This window comes from Gorilla gorilla, chromosome 17 (genome assembly GCF_029281585.2).
Source record: "Gorilla gorilla gorilla isolate KB3781 chromosome 17, NHGRI_mGorGor1-v2.1_pri, whole genome shotgun sequence".
Lineage (NCBI taxonomy): Eukaryota > Metazoa > Chordata > Mammalia > Primates > Hominidae > Gorilla > Gorilla gorilla.
Window position 1 is genome coordinate 69,271,151 of NC_073241.2, and position 19,637 is coordinate 69,290,787.

The window sequence follows — 19,637 nt, forward strand, 5'->3', positions numbered from 1 at the left end:
TTCCAGGTCACTGATTTACACCTCTATCTTTTGCTATTAGTTTGTTAAACTATTGACCTCTAAAACTTGTTAAGATTGTGTATCTTATAGGCAAAGATCCTGGCCCATGTTTTTCTAAAAAATTTAAAATTTAAAATTTTAAACTTTTGTGTGATCCACAGTTTGACAACCATCTACTTCTTGAGTATATTCCCCATCATCACAGTTAATTTTTCAGTAACTATCAAATTGCTTCCTGAGAATCTAAACTTTTTTTTTGTATGGATTGTGATCTTCTCATCTGTCAAAGCAATTTCTTCTCTTATCTAAAACTTTTTAATTTTTTTTAAAGGAGCGTCACTTCTAATCTCACTAATCTTCATTTGATCTTCCTAACCTTTCTTTGTCCTTTCCCCCTATATAAAATCGTGAACTCCAATGACCTTCTATGGTGACTCCCTTTCTCATATCCCCAATATTCCACCCTTACTAAGATACATCTTAACAACTATAATTATATTCAAAATAAGAATGATGACAAGAGAAAGGAAGAGCAGGAAGGAAACTAAAAGGATGCGAGAGGAGGGGAAAAACAAGAAGAGGGAATTGAGATTTCAAAGAAAAAAATGAACAAATAAATAGGAGGGTTATTTTATACAGTGTATATTTAAAAAGTCGATTCTCTAAAAACCCTTTCACAAATATTATCTCTTATACACTGGGAAATTGGAGACTTTTTTTATGGATGACCTGGATAATCTAATCAGTCAAAAAAGAGAAAGAAGACTCAAATTGGATTTTTTTAACCCTTTTGTCTGAATCAGACCCTGTTTAAAAGTCTGATAGGAGATATTTCAGGCTGACAGCATTTCTTTCTCAAGTTCTATCTGTGTTCAGGCTCTGGGCATCTTGGGTCTTTTTATCTGAACAGAAAGCAAATCCTAGTGCAGCATCAGAATGTTCTAGCCCCTTGCAATGGCATTTAGATTCTTCTGCTGCTATTTCCAAAGATGCCCAAATCTATAAATATTAAGCTACATTTTGGACCCTAACCTTGAGAAAGGGCAGCTACCATTTAATATTGCCAGGGAAAGAGAAAAGGTGTAGGGGTAGGCAAAGGAGAGAAACAAAACAACACAAATGTCAAATCTGATTGATTAAAAACTAGGTAGGCAAATCAGCAAGGGCTGGTCCAGCATCACTGGAGAGTGAGGTCAGAAAGGGCTGTTTCGAAATTATTTGGTATTTTCAGAAATTGATTACTGAGGGAGAGCATTAAGAAGTAACTGTGAACATTCATTTAATGGGCCAGTGCCTCTTGTACAGGGCTGGAGTTGTCACATTCAGTCTCATCTACTCCTTGTTAAGTTGTGCTTCTTCTGGAGCATGTTTATTTATTACAGATACTGTAAGCATAAACTACAAACTAGAATAATAAATAATTCTCTAAATGGGATTTTGCTAGCACCACCTCTCTATCTTTTCACTTCCAACCCCCAATATGACAAGCTCCATTGTTTATAGGCCTGGGACTGTCTGCAGGCCTACAGAGCAAGCCCTTTCCTGTCCTAGGATACATTTCAGTGAGTAGGCAGCAACTTATCTGGAGGAAACTGAGGGACACTCAGATGTCCTCCTGTTCTCAAACTCCTCATTTATCTGCCCCTTGGAGAGGTATTCCCCTGGCCCCTCGGGTTAGGCATACCCTTTGCAAATATATGCAGTTTGGAAGAAGTAGCATGTGTTACAGCAGTCACACATATACAACTTGGTGTCAGATCATTTTGTTGGTCACTCCCGTACCCTGTCAGCTAGAAACAGGCTAGAAAGTGAAAGCTTGCCATGATGAAGAAAGAGAGGGATATTTTGGAGTATAGATCACATGTCAATGGGTTGTATCTGGGTGTGGCACCTCATGGAAATCTGTAGCATGAGACAAGGAGACAGCAAGGGGTTTTCTGAATGTATGCACACATGCGTGCATGGGTGTGTACGCATACACACACTCCTCTCATCAAAAGCCAAACTTCATCTTTAATTTCTAATCTGATAACTGACTAAAGTCAAGTCTCCATTTATCCAGGGATCATTTCAAAACTCGACTATCACATGGTGAACATCCCCACTAGAATTTCTGCTGGTTTATTCTTGCATACTATATGTCTTTTCTCTTTGAAGTAATCAAAACTAAAAACACATCATCTGTATCCTTCCTTTTCTAACTCCATACGAGCTGTAAGGTTTATCTTAAACTGCCATTCCATGGACCCTGTTACTTATTTCTTTGACTAAAACTCTCTTACTCTTATTTCTCATTGACTTTGTTTTAATGCTTAATTCTATTTTTCGCAATGACGTTCACAGATGATTTTATTTTTCTCGCATAGATTACAAACCCTTTTATGGCCAGAAGTACCCTAGTTTTTTCGTATTTCCTGCATTTGGCTGCATCCAACACCAAGCATCAAGTATAACACCAAGAAATCCCTTACCCTCTGATTGTTAATAGCACTCCACTGTGGAAGCTGGGTGAGATACATACAGAGGAATCATTGACATATTCCACACATGAGATGGAGCTGACCTCCCCTCCCAAGACTATGGCTTTGTGGATTCATATATTTATCCAAAGTGAATATTTCAGATGTCTTTCTAACAGGACAAGATAATTCCTTTATGATATTTATTTCATAAGAATAAATATATGAAATGTGTCAATGCATGTAGCCTGCAATGGTGAAAATGCAATACTTCCCAGGCTTGTATTTTTCAGTCATTGCACAGTACATTTACTGTCGTCTAATTAGGCATTCTAAAAACCTGAAGTCCCCTTGTGTTTACCCTGCAACAGCTGTAATCCAGTGTGCCTGACACTACAGTATTTATCCCCAGAAATAATTACTCCACGGAGAAGGCAGCAGTGTGAGTACATCCCAGGACCAGAGAGCAATGACAGAGGACCTCAAGGCAATACTTCATATTCAGATACAAATGGGGTTCACAATTAATACATGAGACATCACCAATTTTAATAAAGCTGATGAAAGATAGGTAGATTTGATATGAAAGTCAAATATACCTGGGATTCTCCCCTTCTCTAAGAGTCCCTCTTTAAATTAAGACTTTGCCAGGTGATTAACAAGAACGCCAGCGCTTCAAAGGGAAGCAAAGCCTTGTTCTTTGCTGCTCCACAGGCGACCAGCTCTCTTTCCCTTTGGTCCAGATGGAGGCTTTGTTCTCCCGAAGTTGGTCAGGTGCTGTGCCTGTCCAAAAAATGGAAGCAAGCGCAGCGTTAGGAGCCCGCACCTGTTTAAAAAGCAATGTCGTTCCCTGAGCTCCAAAGCCTGAACATCAAATGGCTCCCTTTGCCAGGCAGCTTGGCTATTCCCCAGGCGTTTTCAATCTAGTTGGGTAAAACAAAAATTGCATAATTTGTCATTATTTTCAAGGAATGAGATGTGCCTTCTACAATCCCTTTCGAGTTAAGTACAATGACGCTGAGCTTCCTCTGAATGCCAATGCCTTCTTTCTCAGAAAGAATAGAAATAAAGAATGAGAAAAGAAACACCCAATTGATTGCCTGTAATTTGCTCGGGTATTTGTTATTGATGTATTCTTTGTATGCATTTTAGGGATAGGTAGCAGAAAAACTCTTTTCTGAGGTCTTCAGTAAAGAGAAGTCAAACACTGGGAAAAGCTGGAACAGGAGGCCAGGACTTCTGAGTCAGCTTCAAGATTTAAAATAAATAAATCACATCAACTTAGGTAAACCACAAGTCATGTAATCATTCTTCATTTTAAAAAAGGTAGATTAAAATTGCCTTCCCTAAATATATTACATTTAATTGTGGAGCTAAAATGTAAAAAAAATGTGGGAAAGTGCTTTACAATTTTAAATATTTGCTATAAATGTAAAGTAGTTTGAATGAATGAGAAATAAGGGGTGAGATGAGATTCTTATACATGAGTCCTATCAGTCTTTCTAAGGTGAAAGCTTCAAATCCAGGCAGACAGGGATGTAGAAAGCAAAGAAAACTCAGCAACAACCATCGGAAAGCAAGGGCATCCTAAATCTCATCTATTAAGAGTAGAGAAAAGGACCTAAAAGCCCCCACCATATTTTCTTGTAAACAGGCCCTTCTGCTGCCACTTGGTTACAACAATAGTGGAGAAAAGTAGGCCCATAAAGCAAGACTGATTGCTGGGAAGATGATCAATTGCTGCTGTGAAAGGGGAAAAACTGATAAATGTTTTTTTTTTTTTCTCCTTTTCTTCACAACCTTTTGCTAAAGCTGTGCAAAATGTGTCATGCATAAAAAGTATGCAATTTTCATGTAATTAGAGGAACACAAGATGAAAATGAGTTCCATCAGAGCAATCAAGGATGGTAATGTGGTATGTATTTGTCAGTGCCTATTTGTCATGAAAGCAAAACTCAACAAGTTATATATTTTATTTCATTTTAACTCTGAAAAATATAAATGCCATTTTGCCATGGCCAAATCTATAAATTTCAATAATCCTTTCTTTTTTTTTGAAAAGTGAAGTTTTGGAACTGCAGATTAGATCATTTTACTCTTTTAAAGAATGGAATGCTGTTTTATGAAAAACACTGAGATTACAGGACAGATTTATTCCATGGAGGGTCAGATTTACAGCAGGAGGTGATAGGTTTACAGTTTGCTATACAAGAAACACACTATAATTTATTTTCTCTGAAAATACACTTGCATCTTACAGTAGCATGTGCCTCTGATCCCATCCTCATGCCCCCCAAACCAACTGTATTTTAATATTCTTCTTGGGCAAGAGGGCATAAATTTTTTCTTTTTCTCTTTCTTCATCTTTTTCTCTCATCCTTCTTTTCATCCATTTATTTATTCATTTACTGTGTTATTGGAGACAGTTTATTGAGCTTCAAAATTGTACCAGGCATGTTAAACTCTAATGATAGAAAAATAAAGAAACCATGACCTCTGTTCTGAAGCTGATTCTACTTATTTGGGGACAGAGAAAAGTAACCAATTAATACAGTAGGATACTAAATGGAGTATGCTTCCATTGGTAAGATTTAAGGGAAGATACCTATCTAGCTCAGTCTTGCTATTTGAAGATTGGGACAGGGGTGGGGAAAGACAGTCTAGGAAGAGGAACAGGTAAAGGCAAAAAGCTGGGAGGATGTTGAGAGTTTAGCCATTGATGAAAGAGCAATTAATTACTTTTATGGTGGGAAGCACAAGAGGTCAAGAGTTGAGACCAATGATTTGAAATGGAGAAGGAAAGATGAGAGACATCCTTATAGGCCAGAGTAAGAGGTCTAAGCTCTGTCCTCCCCGCAGTATGAAGGCTTTTAACAGTTTTAAGCATAATCAAGTCTGTCTGTAGAAGAAACACTCTGACAGCATTGTAGAGAATTGATGTGAGTAGACAAAACCAGTTATGAATCTAATAATCCATTTGGGAGATAGTGATGGTTTGAGCCAAGGTGGGCATTGGGGATGGAGAAAAGTGAATGGGTTTGGGATGCCTCATAAAGAAAATTACCTGATTTGGAAATAATTTCTAACTAGGGAATGAGGCGTGTTTTTATTTTAACACTTACTCATTCCTTTAAAAGAAAGCTCCAATTTCTGTTTTTGAATTAAGTTGCATTTTCTTTTACTTCTATAAACTGGGACAAATGGTATCAAAAATTCTATTATGATGGACTATCTTGAAAGTAAGACTTTAGTGTCCCCTTCTTTCTCTCTTCTTCTTCAGGATAAATGTCACGTTATTTGTCATATGAGTTAAGATTTTTATCAGCTACTTATAAAATAATATACATGGCATTTTATTTGTTTTGTTAGTTGTTTGTCCCTATTTGTATAGTCACTTAAAGGATGCTTACATGACACTTTCTAATGTTCATATTCTCTAATGTGGGGGTTAACAAACTTTTTGTTGTTGTTGTTGAGGGCCAAATAGCAAATAATTTAAGCACTGCAGGCCACATCACAACTCCTCAACTCTGCAAACATAGCACATAAAGAGCCATAGACAATACATAACAGTAATATTTCATTAACAAAAGCAGGCGATGGGCTAGATTGGGCCTATAGGCTATGATTTGCTAACTCCTCTAAATCTCATCCATTTATTTCTGTGTTCTGGGTTGCCAGAGAAGGCCTTTGAGATCCCTAGGCAATTTCAGCATGAGAAGCTCTGCAGTTCTAAAAGTTTGGAAGGGTGATTTTGAAGATCTGAGTAACGTCTATTGAGACACTTACATTGTCTACAACCTTGCTAATGTCAGACAACTTCCCTTGAATACAGGCTAGATAAGGTAAAGTTTTAAATCTTTAAGTTTTTTTAATCAAAATTTTAAAATACAGGATGCAATTTCAACAATATATGTGCTATTACCTTTTTATTTCATTTTACAGTTGAATGTGAGATTTTTTCTTCCCCCTCCCCACCCCTGTCCCGGTATATAGAAGTCATGCAGTCAGGTTATAACTAGGTTCCTGGCTTTCCTCTGTAAAATAGAAAAAAAGTCACCAAAGGGGCCCACTGAGCAGATTCCATACAGAATAAAGCGATGAGAACAGAAGAACATGCTGCACATGACTGCATCCTTCTGCCTGAATTATAGACTTAGAGCAGTAGGAAAAAGGACTAGATCATTCCTATAGCTAACACAGTTTGCATAAACCTGGAAAACTATCACAGATTTGAGACCTGCGACAACATGCCCTTGTTACAAACTTCACAGAAAATTAATGAGATCCCAGCTCTGATCTCTTTTCCTCACTTTCACTGTTGTAGGATAGGACCTTGATTACTGGCCTCTCACTTACACTGAAACACAAGACCTCTTGCCCCTTAGAAGCCCATCTGTTCATACCGTTTATGGCCACTGGCTCTTCCTGCTTCTCCTAAGTTTTCCTGAGTTACCTTGATTTCTTCCTCTTGCTCTTCAAAAGCTCTAGCAAAGGCAAATTTCCTAAACCTTAGTTTATAGGCCTAGAACTCCCAGTTAATTGAAGCTCAACTTTTATACGGAATTATCTTGCTGATGTTACTCCAGACCCAATGTGTGGAGATTGGACTGCATTTGAACTGTTCGTGTTCCACCTCTAATCTGGAAAGAGAGAGTAAGTGTCAATGCAACAGAAGAAGCTTTAATACCCTGGAGGGGCATTCAACAAAATGTGACCAGAAATAAAGAATAGATTTTGTATGTGTGGGTGGTGTGTGTTTCAGTATGTGTATGTAGGAACGTTTGAACTTGAATTTTCAGGGTTAGAAGCTCAGTACGTGTAACAATTGTAGTCATTATGGTGAATAATATCTCTTAATGAGTCTTAGATAATGGCATCTTCCCAAAAGGGAAAAGTGAGGGGTTTGGCAGAAATTGAAAACAGACAAAAGGTGGTGAGTGAGATTTGGGCTTCTCTCAACAAACATTGACTAGGATAAGCTCATCTCATTCAATGCAAAGGATTGTCATCCCTGTTTTAATGGTTAGATCAAACTGGGTGAAGTTCGGTTTAATTGGAGAGGAGATTGCATGGAATAAGGTAAAGTGTAAGGTGGGATTTTAGAGGCTGCAGATGCCCCTAGATATAGGTGAAATTATTAGGGGGCTGCATTAACTGGGATAGGTACCCCAAGCTCTGGTCTCTCATCAATGCAAAGGTTTCGGGTCACTGTAAACACATTTTTAAGGGAAGTATTCTAATCTTGAGTTAGCAGGGGTTTTTGCCCAAGATGCAGATGGAAGTTGTCAAGAAAATAAACTTGTCCCCCACCTCTATCCTTACCTCCTGTTGATAAACAAACCTATACCACTGGGTTTGTTTATTCTAAAGTGGATAAGCATGTGCTCGCTACGAAGGAAACATTGCCAGCTTCACACTCCAATGACTCTTGGGCCATCTGTCCAGGTATTAAGCATTTTTATTCTTTGCTCTGCCCACATAAAATGGTGATCGAGGATGATCTCTTGGAATCTCCAATCACAGAGTCTTCTGACTGAGGTGATGAAGAAAGGCTCAAGACTCCATGCAGGGGAACTGAAGAACCAGGAATGATGTTCAAGCTTTAATGCTGGTTAAAAGAGGGTGATTGAACACATGTAAACTGAGTCCCTAATTTTTCAGTGCATTATGCCAGGTGTTGTAAGAAATAAAGATGAGTAAAATTAGCTCCTCATTTTGGGGAGGTTCTAATAGAACTGGGAGATATGAGACAAATACACAGAATGAGATATAAACCAAGTTAACACAAAGAGTGACTATGAAGAAGGGGTGAAAGAAAGAGGATGGGAAAATCACACGTTATTCAGAAGAGGCTGGAATGCCAACTACACCTACCCAAGTAGATCCTGAATTCTCAAGCTTTTGTCAGGACTCATGTAAATTTCTTCTATTTTTTCATTCTTTTTTTGTTTGTTTGTTTTTTTGACAGAGTCTCATTTTGTTGCCTAGGCTGGAGTGCAGTGGCACGATCTTGGCTCACTGCAACCTCCACCTCCTGGGTTCAAGCAATTCTCTTGCCTCAGCCTCCCAAGTAGCTGGGACTACCGGCGTGCATCACCACACCCAGCTAATTTGTTTGTATTTTTAGCAGAGACGGGGTTTCGCCATGTTGGCCAGGTGGGTTTCAAACTCCTAACCTCAAGTGATCCTCCCGCCTCAGCCACCCAAAGTGCTAGGAATACAGGTGTGAGCCATCACACTTGTCCAAGAACTCATGTAAATTTCAGGTGGGTTCTGCAAGCCATGATACAAGTACAGAGACTTTGAATTTTATGTGGTAAACAGTAGTAATTCTATTCCTTTCTTTTCTACTGATATGAAGAAATCATATGAGAGTTTCCAATTATCAAAAATTACATTATAATCTTGAATCTGCTCAAACATATTTACAACAAAGATAAATAATTTAAAAATTTGATGATATAGCTATTATTATTATCTATTACTTGTGGCATACCTCAAAGTTAAATAATCTCACTAATGAAAAGAGTTGAGACAGAAATTTGAAACCTAGGTTTTTTTTTTTTTCAGTTTAAAAATAAAAAATCAGAATTGAAAAGAGTAAAACACTGAATAGTTATGAAATAATACTACTAACAGTTTTATTTAAAAAATGGGTAGGAGATATAATCAGCCATAATATTCCAAAATTATCAAAAACGTGTATTTTGTTTCTGGATATCATATGAAGTGTAGTTCTAACTATTCATAAACAAATGGACTTGTTATGTAATGGAATAAGCAGTTTGCAATCTAACTGAAATAATTACATATCAATATTTATCCTCTCTCCTGTCTCCTTTATCTTTTTAATGCCGTTGTCACAGCTAAGCATTAGAGAAATAGAAAACAAACAAAATCTAGGTCATTGCTGGCAACTGGAGACACAAATAGTTGATATTCCAACTTGAAATTATACAGCCATATTTGGGCATTTGGACATATCTGAAATTTTCTCTGCTGAATCCAATTCACCAACCCCAATTTGGCCTCAGTGCCTAGGAGGCAGCTTGGGGTAATGAAAAGAGCATGAATTTATGAGGAAGACGGTTCTGGGTTAAATTGTGTTTCATCTCTGAGTTAATTATCCTCTCTGAGTCTCACTTTTTGCTTAAGTGAGTAAGAGTGCCTACCTTTTGCTGAGTATTACATATTTGTCTTGTATTTGTCTTCTGGAACTTTATACCTGCTAAGTCATTGCATCCTGACAACATTATTTGGAAGTTAAATGAGATAATTTCTACACATTCACATAATAGGCTTTCCATATATGTTACTTACCTTAATTTTACACTCATTTGAAATTAACTCATCAGTATCTGTCCCAATTTGAGAACTATGTAGGTTAATGTAGAAGAAAAAACTCATTTGCAGGACTGGGCATTGTAACTTCACCTCACGATCAATGTATTTATGGGGCAATAGCCATTGTTTACATCCACTTCTCCTTTACTTTCCTTAATGCACTTAATCCTCTCTTCACCCATACTTTCTATGATAAACAGGCCTACAGCACCCGTTTGCAGATAAATAAATACGTAAATAAATAAATAAATAGATTCCCAGAGCCAGCTTGGAAGAACGGTTGATAATCTGAACCATTACGGAGGTGAAATTTCATTACACAGATGGTGACATCCCGATGTCTATCATCAAAACACAGCAGGTAGAAACCATCAGCCAGGGCCATTCCCTTCTATAAAATTACACTTATATTAATGTCACTCCGGATTTCATTATGCGGAAAATGATATTGCACAGGTCTCCAGCACTAGGGGGGCGGTGGAGGGTGGGGGTGCTAGGGTGGTGAGGGAAGCATAAGGGGCTGGGGTGGGAGAGTGGGAAAAACAACTGTCTGTGGAGAGACCACGGAAGCTAATTCAGAGGAAGGCTGCCTAGGAATGGCAGATCGAAAAAAAAGAGTATATGCATGTATATATAAATATATATTTTAAAATTCCTCGTAGATTCTACTGCCAGTTCATGCTGCTTCTTGATTGACTCGCCGCCAGACGTCCTCCACAGGCCTCTGATGGAATGTTTAAAAGGCCCTCCTGTGGGAAGCAGGGAGATTTACAGTTAATTTTTATTAATGAAGGATGACAGGCATCTCCATTTAGCCAATAAGATATTACACTGGTCCAAGAAAACGCCCCTGTATTTGGAACAAGCATCCTTATCCCATACCCCAACCCACCTCTCTCTCTCTCTCTCTTTCATAGACACAGAGTCACAGGCACACACACACACACACCCCCCACACCACACACACACACACACACACACACATGCACACACACACACACTCTTAAGCATACACATGGGCACCAGGGAATTAAGAATACAACAAATTAAGAAACAAAGGAGAATATTTGCTTTTTTATATTCTGGTACTCCCCTATCAAAAGAGAAAGGAAGGAATGGGAATTCTGTGAGTCTGGGGATGGGTGAGTGGTGAGGGTCTGATAGCAAATGCTGCTCATTCCTGCTGCTGCTTCCTGTTACTCGTCTGCATTCCTACATCTCAGCCCCCACCCCATATTCATTCCCACTCTAGAGAATTCGCTGCCATTTCCGAAATGAATTAGGATGCCACATTAGTTTTGTAACTGGCCCGGTTACCCACCCTTGTGCTTCTTTGATTTGCTTCTCACCATGCAGCAATAATTTTTTTTCCCCATAATCTGTTGCATTTGTTCTCTGATAAAAACATTCAGGGATTCTTTAGGCTTTCCAGATCAGTAAAAATTCCTCAATATGACCACCAGGATACCTTATGGCAGGGGTCCTGCCAATATATTCAAGAATTGGTTTATTTAACGTATTAATCTTCAATAATTGGTTTAAATATTTAAATATCTCTTTTTAATCCACTAGTTTTTTGGTAGGATACCCCCCTCCCACTCACTTAAGTTACTCATTCTTCTAGGCTCAGTCCCACTCTTGTTAATTTCAGGATTATCCCCCAACATGATTTTCTTCCTTCTTTAAACGACCACTGACTATTCACCAATGTTGGGGATGTATATGACTTATGTCCCCAATAAATTCAAATGTTTGGCAGTTAAGCTTCATGTCCTATTTTCACCCCAATATGCTGACTCTTTGAGATATGCCACCTTCACCCCTCTAAGCTCACTGAGGAAGTACCCTATCCTGCAGTCTATGACTTGCTCATATCATCCCTTCCCAAGTGACAGCCATGACAAACAGCCTGGTTTGAATTCTATTCAACCTTAAATCAACTTAAAGAACAGGTCATCTCTTATCTTCTTATCATCCCTATGAAACTTTCTTATCCAGTATTTTGACCTCCACTCATCTCTTCTCTATTTGTGTAATATTTATATAGCGTTCCATAGAGTTTTAGGTATAACTTATATTGTTTTTAAGAGATGTATATTTGTCTGTTCTCATTCAGTGGAAAATAACCTCCATTGGCTATAGCATTTTTAATCCCTCAGAATACTAATCTCAGAGTAGGCAGTAAATATATGAGGAATTGCTGAAGCGAGGAATGAATTAACCAATAAACCAATAATAGTGTTCAGTAAGTAATAGTTGGACACTTTAAAAAATTTTAATGAACATATAGACATATATGTATATGTTATATGCATGTTATAAACCTCATTTCCCATTCATGTTGTTTTGCAGTTTTAAGAACCGTAATTCTTCTTGTGACCGCTTTTCTGGGGCCACTTCATGCCTCAAGATTAGACAATTATAATATCATTCTCTAACTGTATGGGCTTCTCAGGTGTTCTTCACGGGGTTCCTTCAGCTCTTTTTCACACTTCTTTTATAGAAAATGGGATGAATTAAATGACCAAAACTAGGAGCTTACTTTTATAATGTAGGCTACAGAACTTTACAAAATCCAATCGGTATTTAAATAGATGCAAACTTAACTGAAGTTTTCAAACTTCAGGGTACCCACAGATTAATTAACCTGGGTGTTTGTTGTCCCTCCAATAGAAAACTCACAAATATTTCAGTTCAGTGTGTTTGGAGGCATCTCTTAAATCCCAGTTTTAACATGCATGTGATTCTCTGCAGGTGCTGTGCAAAGCACACTTTAAGAAAAATTAGTTAGAGATCAATTAAATAGAAAGGTATGAGTATGTAAGAGAAATTATTAATCAGCAAAGCTAAACACCCACAAGTTTATGCTCCAGTTTCCTCTACTACTGTCTATGTGTCTTTTTCTCCTTCACTAACAAGAAATTCTCAGTTTTAAAGTTTGTATCATTTTATTCATATCTGCACTCCCCTTCAAAAACCAAGGTTATAGAATTAACCACTTTCCTGATGGGAATTTTCATTTGCTAAGTCATATAACATCCAAGCTTTAATACCATTAGTTATATTTGATAATACAGTCTGAATGGTTGCAGATGGGTACAATTGGTATATTCGAATTGTGCTCCTTAATTCAAATTAATCTTCAATTGGTGGAGCATATGTGCATTTTTTTGTCACTGTATTTCTTAACACTAGGCCTGTTCTATTTTGTAAGTCTCACATCCGCCTTCCATTACCCAACTCTAAAAACACTTAGTAGAGAAATCTATACACACAAAAACATGTATACAGACACACACATGCACACACAGATATGCACACACACACACCTCTGACTTCCAAAGAAAAAATTATTGTACAATGCCCTAGCCTTAAACCTTACCAAATCCTTGTTGTTGATTATATTTATAAATGGCTTCAAACTTCCCTTAATGTCACTATCATAAAGTCATGCCTGAGTAAAATATTGAATTGGCACAATATATGCTTTACATTAAAAATTTGATTTGTAGTAATAGACAGCTAATTCAATTAATTTGAATTACACTCCTCGACTACGTGAAATCCATGTTAAATTAATTAAAACAAAATGTAGATACAATAAAATGCACCCATTTTAAATGTACATTTTGGTGAATTTTGACAACTGTACACATATATTTACCTACCATCACAATTAAATTTTAGAGCATTTCCATTAACCCCAAATTTGTCTTGCACACCTTAAAATTCATTCAATCTTTCTTCCTGGACGCCTGGCATCAGGAAAATACTGATCTAATTGTAGTCTGTTTGCATTTTCTATAATTTTATATACTATAATCAAATAGTACATACATTTTTATATCTGCATTAAGTCAGTATGATTTTTTTTTTTTTTTTAAGACAGAGTCACTGTGTTGCCCGGGCTGGAGTGCAGTGGTACAATCTTGGCTCACTGCAACCTCTGCGTACCCAGTTCAAGTGATTCTCCTGCCTCAGCCTCCTAATTAGCTGGGATTATAGGCACACCCCACCACAACCAGCTAATTTTTGTATTTTTTTATTTTTAGTAGAGACGGGGTGTCACTATGTTGGTCAGGCTGGTGACCTGACCTCATGATCCACCCTCCTCGGCCTCCCAAAGTGTTGGGATTACAGGCATGAGCCACCGTGTCCAGCCAGTTTGATGTTTTAAAAATACAGCCATACCGTTTCATGTATCAGTGGTTTGTTGTGTAGTATTCCATTATATGGATGACAACATTTTGTTTATCTGTTTACCTGTTGAAGAACATTTGTGTTGGGAGTTAATTATAAATAAAAATTGTTAGAAACATTTGAGAACAAATTTTGTTTGGAGATTTTTAAAAATTTCTTTTAGGTAGATACCTAAGAGTGAAATTTCTAGGTCATATACTGTGTGTATATTTGACTTTGTGGAAAATTGCTTAATTTTCTAATTGGTTGTGCTGTTTTACATTCCCACCAACAAATATGGAAGATCTATTTGGTCCACACTCTGGCCATCCTATAGCCAATCTTTTTAATTTTAGCAATTCTAGTGGGTGTCTAGTGGCATCCCATGGTTGTTTTAATTTGCACCCTTCTCTAATGACTAATGATGATGAGATCAGTGCTTATTTGCCATCCATACGTCTTCTCTTGTAAAGTATGTGTTCACACATCTTTTGCCCAAATTTTTATGGGTTTGTCTTCTGATTTTGAGGTTCAAGAGTGTTACTGATACAATTCTACAGCTTGTTGTTTCATTTTAAATAATTGAATTATTCAGAAAACAGAAGTATTTAATTTGAATGAAGTCCAATTTATTCATTTTTTTTGATGGTCCTGGTTTTGTTTTCTAAGATAACTTTGCCTATTCAAATGGTTATATAATTTTATCTTATGTTTAATTTGATAAATTTTATACCTTTAACTTTTACCTTTATAACTTTTATCCATTTTAAGAGAAGTTGTATACCATATGAGGTAGGAGCTAAGGTTTACTTTCTTTCTTACAGATATCCAATGTTCTATCACCATTTGTGGAAAAATATATCATTTCCCTACGGAATTACTCTGTCAGTTCTGTCACAAATACATCTTACCATATATGTGTTGGTCTACTTCTGGACTCCCAGTTTGGTTCTTGTTGATCTGTATGTCCATCTTTTTTTTTTTTTTTTTTTTTTTGAGACGTAATCTCACTCTGTCACCCATGCTGGAGTGCAGTGGCACAATCTCAGCTCACTGCAAGCTCTGCCTCCGGGTTCATGCCATTCTCCTGCCTCAGCCTCCCGAGTAGCTGGGACTACAGGTGCCTGCCACCACGCCCAGCTAATTTTTTGTATTTTTAGTAGAGACGGGGTTTCACCATGTTAGCCAGGATGGTCTCAGTCTCCTGACCTCATGATCCGCCTGCCTTGGCCTCCGAAACTGCTGGGATTACAGGTGTGAGCCATCGCACCTGGCCTATATGTCTACCTTTTTAAGCCCTATATGAATACTATTCTGTCAATCACAATGTCCTGATGGTTTGCTTATCAAGCTCCAACCTAGATCAGTAATTACATTGAGTTGTTACATTTTTTAAATCTATTTTATAAAACCTTTCTCTTGTTGAATTTGTTCCTCTATCCCAAATGTTTCCAGTAAACTAACAGTTATACATGGAATACTTATTGAATTCAGGTTCAACATTTTAGACAATAATACTAGGTGTTCCTATAAATGTGGATAATTGATTTTTCAAAAGGGAAAGTTGGAAATTTTTTTAAATGTCTGGTTTCTGTATTTGTATAATCCTGTATTTACTAGTTTGGGTTAAAGACTACATTTATTTTGATTTTAGAAGTTATGGAAATAAATTTTACTGACAGTCTCAAAGCAGATATAAATAATTATTAGTTCAGTGGCTGATATAAGAAACTCATTCTGAAGGCAGGGACTAGTCAGAAGCCTTGCCTCTGGGCCTGAGGACTTGAACCACAGATAAATGGGGATGCTCTCCTCAGAAAAGCTAAATCTGCCCCTTGGTTATATTGGAGATCTTGGTTTGAATATTTCCTCCACCATTCATAAACCAACATTTCAAAGCAGAGCTGACTCCAACTGTTTTAAGTTAGAATAGGAAGATGTGCAAGAATAATAAAAAAAAAACATCTATGCATCCATGAAAATTCAGTGTTACCGAATTATCTTTTTTTAACACAAACAAGACCAAATCCATTTTTTTGCAAGGAGCAGGGCAAAATTAAAATGCAAGATTCCTGTCTTAAAAATTACTGTGAGCCTGAAGACACCAAGAGTAGACCATTAAATTAGGTGTCAGCCCTTGTAAGTTTGGGGTTCTATGTGACTGCACAGCTTGCACACTCATGAAGTTAGCCCTAAATTCATATGACAACCTGAATGATCTCCATTTTGTAAATGAAGAAACTGAGAACAGAAGTGTAAATTGGCTTGCATGTGATTATGAAACTAAGGTTGTGAAGCTGCAGAGGGAAGATTTTCTGACTCTAAAGAATGCCTGATAATAAAGCTGAGTTCTAAACTCTATACCATGTAATATAATGTAAATTGAGGAAAGTAAAGAGGGCATAGGGAAGAAAGAGAGAGTGGGAAAATGATTCTGAATACCCTTTGGAGTACTTTGAAATTGTGAGAACTAACCATGCATTCGACAGCCAATGGTGAGGAAGCTTGGATGACTCACTAAGGAATTTGGGCATGATACTCTAGACCAACATCTTGATTTATGATCTAGTGATCACTTATATCAGTATCACTTAAGAGTACATGTCAAAAATCAGATTCCTGAGTTCCAAAACACTCATACAGAATCAGAATCCCAGGGCTTTGTCCTGAGAACATGTACACTTGACAAAATTCTTGAACGATAATTGTGCAGTTTACTCCTCGTTGTCACGCCTGGACTCAAAGTAGATCTGAACTACTCTAGACAGCTAGATTTCTAGAGCATAGGTACAACCTCTTTCCAGGTCATGTGAGAAGCCTTATAGTGCAGAAAATGGTAATCACCTTGACATTTCTACAAATGGTTAATATCTAAAATACATAGGAAACAAGTAAACATTGAAGAGATAGTGATGATAGAAAAATAAAAAGAGAAATAAATCAGTAAAAGACAACTCAATATTGTCTGAGGGTGTATCTAGTCAAAGGTACTGGTAGGATAGCCAGGCTTTATCATAATTATTTAGAAAGAAATGAAAGGAACAAGACTCCACGAAAAATGGTATTAGCAGGAGCAAATTGTACTCCACTGGATTTTGCAGAATTTCCTCTACCACATTGCTCCAAGCTCCATATTAATTTTTTATCACTTTTTTCAAAACATAGCCATTTTATATTAAATATTTTTATTAAAAAACAGAGAGAAAAAAACAAAGTAGGGAAATAAAATCACAACAGAACCTTTTGGTTCATTGCTGCAGAATCTTTTACTCCATCACTGTGTCTGCCTTTGGAGTTTTCTCCACTCACTGGGGAGAACACAGGGGAGTGTGTTTGTCTGCCCAATGTGGAATCAAACACTCAGCCTCTCCTTGGAGAGGCTTTGTTGGCAGTCACACATGGATCCGCTCCAGGACCAGCAGATTTCAGGCCCCTGGAGAGATGCGAGATTTGCAAAGGGCAGGGAAGATTGGCAAAAATATTGACTTTGATATTTCATCATTTCACATTTCCAAAGAGTAGCAATGCACTGACAACTGCACCTTTCTAATCAGATGCTACCAGAGGTTCCCAGCACAGCACACACTCTAGGGACTGTAATACCAACAAAGCCCCAAACAGAATGATTTATATTAGAGGAAAGTAATCAGCAGCCTTTCTGCTTCTCTCTGCTTGATTTCTCTTGTTCATCTGTTTGGGTAGCACTTTACAGCTTCCTATTATGGAACTTCTTAACTTCTGGCTATTTTCAGATGTTATTTTGAACTCATTTGTCTTTTCAGAGTATATATAGCTTCCCTGACTATTAAGATCTGAATGGTGACAAGAAGCACCCCATTTTTTCCCTATCACCTGAGGAGAAATATTAAGTATTATTCAGTGCTTGGGAGAATGTATTTGTCTTGGAATTGTATCATCTTGCTTGGGGTTGTGTAATATGAGAGAAGTGGGTTGTGAAGACAAGAAGAAGGACATTCAAGGGGTAGTTGGAGGAAAGCAATCAAGCTTTCTTTGCATCTAAGTCTTAATTTTTTTTCTTTTTAAGTTTGAGATAGTTTGGCTCATAAAATACTGTATCTGATAGACTCAAAAATAATATCTTATTCTGCTAAAAAGTTAGTTTGCCAATTAGATATGTACAACAGTTTAATTTGTATCTAATCATTTCCTAATGTAAGTTACTCTTTTCTGTTTTAGTTAGGTATTATAAAAGCTTGTTGTTTTGTGTGGCTTACTCTGCCAATCATTTCTGTTAAATTTCTTTTAAGATATGTGGCTATTATCCTATGCCCCTTAAAATGTAGACACATCGTTGCCTCTGCAGTAAAGTTATTCCCTATCCCCATGTGCTGAGTTACTTAGACCTTCCCTTGATATTGCGCATGCTGCTATTGAACAACTATCATGCCAAATTTGAATTTATATTTTAATATCTGCCTCTTTCATAAGAAATGTGAATTGTGTTTATTCATATTTTGACTGATATCGTTTGGTTGTGATCCCATCCAAATCTCACCTTAAAAAGTAATAATTTCCACCTGTCAAGGGCAGGACCAGGTGGGGATAATTGAATCATGGGGGTGGTTTCCCCCATACTGTTCTCATAGTAGTGAATAAGTTTCATGAGAGCTGATGATTTTATAAAGGGGAGTTCCCCTACACAAGCTCTGTCTTGTCTGCCTCATGTAAGGCATGATTTTGCTCCTCGTTTGCCTTCTGCAGTGATTGTGAGGCCTCCCAACCATGTGGAACTGTGAGTCCATTAAACCTCTTTTTCTTTATAAATTACCCAGTCTTGGGTATGTCTTTATTAGTAGCATGAGAACAGACTGACACACTGACCTTCTGTAGAGGCTCTGATACATATAAGGTGCTCAATGTTTTTGTTTTTATTTTCGTTGAATATATAACTCATGGTTGGAACTGAAACAACAAACTTTGTCTTTGGTGGTATTGTCAGAGGCATGTGAACCAGAGCAACTACATCTTGAATAGGAGCTGGGTAAAATGAGGCTGAAACTCACTCGGCTGCATTCCTAGATGGTTAAGGCATTCTAAGTCACAGGATGAAATAGAAAGTAATCACAAAATACAGGTCCTAAAGACCTTGCTGATAAAACAGTTTACAGTAAAGAAGCTGGCCACAACCCGCCAAAACCAAGATGGTGACAAGAGTGACATCTGGCCGTCCTCACTACTACCCTTCCATTAGCACCATGACATTTTATAAATGCCATGACAACACCAGGTAGTTACCCTATAGGGTCTAAAAAGGAAAAGCATAAATAATCTATCCTTGTTTAGCATATAAATAAGAAATAACCTTAAAAATGGGCACCCAGCAGCTCTCAGGGCTGTTCTGTCTATGGAGTAGCCATTCTTTTATTCCTTTATTTCTTAATAAACTTGGTTTCACTTTACCCTATGGACTTGCCCTGAGTTATTTCTTGCATGAGATCCAAGAACCCTCTAGGAGTCTGGATCGGGATCCTTTCCTGTAACAGTTTGCTTTGCTGGCACCTTTCCAAACAGCTTCCCAGCCACTTATCACTCATTCAGGCATTACCACTAACTCCAATTCCTCCAAGCATTTCAAGATCTCTGTCATGGAATCTGTTTTCCTGCCTGATCCTTACTGATACACGAGAATAA